The following is a 4,439-nucleotide window of genomic DNA, read 5'->3' on the forward strand; positions in this document are numbered from 1 at the left end:
GTAGGAGAGGAAAGAGAGCTGAGTACAGTTCAGATATTTCAAGAAGTCTGCAGACCCAGAGACCAAGCTGCTCAGAAGGGGTAACATTTATCAGAAATTTTCGTTTTTTTCTACTTAAATAATCCTCCACTTAAATTATAGGAATTTGCTGGTGTCTTCTAGCACTGACATTCTGTTCTTGTAAGTAAAGTAAATCAGAGTGGTATTTGGTCGGTGTCCGTGCTCACAATTTTTATATAAATATCCTAAGTGAAAAGACATATTTACCAATTACTATTTACAATTCTTTCATGAAATCTTGTAGTAGGATAGAATCATCAATGACAATCATTCCATTCCCCTCAAATTTCTTTTGCGCAGTGGTGGTGTTATTCAGAACAAAAATCAGTTGGATAAATAAATAAATAAATTAACTAGTTAAAAAGTCAGTTCCCACAAATTAACCCCATTATTATTTAGTCTTTTGCTGAGCAGTGGCCATTGTGGCCACAATAGCAAACAAAAGGAATACTTGCTAATGCATTGTTGCATGAAAAAAGTCAAATATGCATGTTGATCTTTTTAACATTATGTGACAAAACGGGATTTTGTCGCAAAGTGAGTGTGTAACATTAAAAATGAAATCAATGATATAAAAATAAGTGCTTAATTATTCAGTAGTGCATTTGTAATGGGGAAAAAAACACACTTTTCTGGCTAGTAACTGAGGCCTTAAAAATTGTACGGACTGACCAGATAAGAAGAAAGTCTGTGAAAATGCACATCATCAATATGTAAATAAAAGTACCATAAAGTCCTTGCAAGGTACAGCTTGGTCTCTGTTTCCAGTTGCAGCTTATCAGTCCCTTATAGTCTGCCCTTTTTCAATTTAGTCCCAACAATAGGAGAAATGTCAGTCATGACAGTTTAAAGCTTTGGGGTTTTTTTCGGCAATACAACTGTGAAAAGCTTGGGAAACATTAAAGCATTGCTTTTCTGTGGTACTAGCAGACATTTTCTATGTTTCTACTTTTTTTTTTCTTGAAGACTTCTACAAGTGGGAGACAATTCCAACAGAATGTGAGTTTGTCTAAAAATGTTAAAGCATTATATTTACATTCTGGAAAACTCACATCACTTGTTAAAAATATTTCCATCCTCATACATGAAAAAAAAATTGACATGATCAGAGTTTTTTGTTACCAAGTCTAAAAATCAAAAGTGAGCATTCAACAAAAGCAAGTATTTTTTAGGAATTTTTGTCCTGCTCACAGCAGTGAGAAGAAACAGTTTGGAAGGAAGAAGGAGAAGAAGAAAGTAAATGTTCCGAACAGAAACAACAAATGTCTTCCATTTTAAAGTCTATCTTAATCTCTAACACACTGCACACTACAAAAAACACATTTGACTCTTTCAAACTTCTGTATAAAATATAGTTTTTGGTATCATGTTGGTTCATCAGCTTTCAGTTGCGTAAGAAAAGAGGTGAAAAAAGCCCTTAATTCATATATTGCTCTGTTTGAATAAACCTTTAACACTCATAAAGGGATGAGGCAAACTTTGAGGACAGGCAGCGGTTGAGAAACAAAGATCTGCTCCATAATTTCACTGTAAATATATAAGAAGCATTGAGGGTATAACAAGAGATAAGCTAAGCTCAGTACTGTAGTATCAATGGTGGTTGTAATACTGTAATTATATAACAATAGTGTGATCTCCAAAATTTTTTTTTTTTTACCACAATGACACTGTTATTGCTTTTATTTTCATACTTTCTTTTAAAACAGTATTTGGTGTATATGTATATGTCTGTATGGTGTCTTTGAGTGTAGAGTAAGGCACCTGAAATCAAATGTCTTATAGTTATTACTATCATATAATACTTGTGTATTTAGTTTACAGCATATAGGATTAGAATTAAATTTAACTTGAAGCCAGTATTGGCCTTATAAATCTGGAGGCTTTAGATGGATATCATTTTGTTAATAATTTCTTGTTACTTCAGAGGTAGGGATTTCGAATTTCTTATGTAATTTTTTGAATATTTTCACAATTATTAAAATTTATTTCTAATAAAATCTATGTTTTTGTTTACATTTATATGATTTTTTTAAATTTTTGTTCGCAAATACTTAGGAACTAAAAGATATGTTGCCAATCTGAAAAGCAAAAGCAAAAGAAAATGAAACCCTATCAAAAACAAATCAAACAAAAAGGAAGAGAAGGCTTACTAGAACATTTAAAAAAAGTCATAACATTTTGCATTAAATGTACCATAGGGAACAGAAGTTTTAATTCTAATTGGGTTTATCTTGTTCTCTGGTTGTTTGGGCAGGCTTTGATAGTGAGTATGGAAGCTGGTGATGTGAAATAGAGCTAGCTTTTGTTTACAGTGCATGTTTTTTTATGTTTTGTGCTGGAAGACATGCCAAGGGGGTGTGTTTCTTGTGTGTGTAGCAAATAATGCGCAAGACCAGCTTCTTGGCTTTATCTCAACCTGCTGCTGTCAAAGTTCATGTTCGTGTTGTCTCTTCATAGACATTAAAACACACCTACTTTGGTGCTTTTGTTTCTGAGAAAATGTGAAAGTGAAGACTATGAATGTTAAAAATATAGATGCATTTGGTTACATATTTCTTCAACATAGCTAATTATTTGGCAAGGATTCAACTACTTTAAAAAGAAAACTAAATATTCCATAAGGTATTGACCTAACAAGTCTTAACATCTCATTTGGCCACTCTTTGAAATGTTAAATTTAAGTATCAACAAAACTTGTTCCATGTTGAAGGGGTGAACCAGGAATGACTTCCAAATTAAGGGATACAAATTATGTAATTGTCAAACCTGGAAATTAAATCATAAGAGTTTTTTTTTTTTGGCTTAACTTCATTGAAAGCACTTTTCATGTTGGAACCCCTTCATACAGGAATAAATTGAAAGAAAAACAATTCTTTTTAAAAACACAATTAAATCAACATAAAGAAAACCATCAAATGTTAACGTCTTTGGGTATCATTTAGCTTGGTTTTCGTAGAAATTTTTTTTTGGATAGGCTGCACCAGTAAAACATAAGCCTTGTCCATGCTTTCAGGCAAGTATCATCTTTAAACCTCTTTAGCCGCCAATGCAGTGTCACTGAGGATCCAGGGCAACCAATTTGGCATCTGGAGAGCAAACAGCAGCTTGGCATCATGTCCACAAAAGTCATCTTTTTTGGCTCATCTTCTGTTGTCATCATGTTGGTCCTGCTCATACAAAATACTTGTTTCCTTGAACTTGTTGTCGTTGATGGGCATCTCGGAGAAAGAATTAAATGCTTTTTTGAAAAGGCTTTAAAAGCATTCTTTGACGTAAATGTTGTCCATGAGGACATGTTGTCCTCTGAACACTGTTGCATATTGAAAGGACATGGATGTTGACCAAAGTGTGCATATCTACAATATCCTCTATCCATGTTAATGGAAAAAAAGGCAACAAAGCTTCAATATGAGGTTTTTCTGGGGGTTTTCTGTTTTCTGGTGCAGTAAGGCTTGGACTTTTGGCAGTAGAAGTGATATCCAGACTGTGCCATGGTGACGCTCTCTATGGTAGTTATCCCAGCAAGCATTCTCGTGACTGGCCTGGTTGGCGGCTGGCATGGTACACTGGCATTAGCAATGGTAGGGGAAGTACTGACAAATGGGGAAAAAGGGGTTTTTGTGGGGGATGAGGTAGGCTTGCACAAGCAGCATCATCAGGCTAACATTGGCCTCTCAATTATGGCTCAAGTATCCTTGTCAGGCTGAGGTAGCTTTCTTTGGAAATGTGCAGCTTTCAGGCGAAGAAGACATGAATAAAATATATCAGTTTATAGGGTTCTTCTAAATGGCTTGTATGGTGATAGACAGTCATTGTTAATTAGACTCTCACCTCCATAAGGCTTTCACAAAGGCCGCTATGTTTCATTCCTTTCTTAGTGAAGAGGAATTGAAGGCAAAGTCAGGTATTCTGTCACAACAGATTCACTAAAATGCCCCTATCAGATGACATTGCTTGACCTACTTTTGTGCTCTGTGAGCATAGATTACCAGGGGAATTCTGAAGAATATTATATTTTGGTTATGGAACAGATTCCCACTGGAAAAACTGTCACGAGCTAACACATTATGGGACAGCACTGAATCTGGAGTGACAATGTTTTTTGAAGGCTGCTGTCAACATGCACATATGTACATGCCCAGGCAATAAAGGCAATATCCTTTGGTTTGAGGTAGGGGTTTGGTATAGGGATGGGACAGAAAAGGATCATGGGGTTTTCTTTTAGCATTCTGCAAAATTTCTGTTACTTTGGGTATTAGCAGCATGTTCTGGAGAAAGTTAATCTATAACTGAACTATCTCAGAGTGCAGGTATTATGGGTTTGTATTACCTAGGGGGAGGGAAGGACAGGGATGTGGGTTAGGACGTTATTAACATTG

Source organism: Fistularia commersonii, chromosome 30 (genome assembly GCF_037954325.1).
Source record: "Fistularia commersonii isolate RoL2024-O1a breed Wild chromosome 30, RoL_Fcom_v1.0, whole genome shotgun sequence".
NCBI classification, from domain to species: Eukaryota; Metazoa; Chordata; class Actinopteri; order Syngnathiformes; family Fistulariidae; genus Fistularia; species Fistularia commersonii.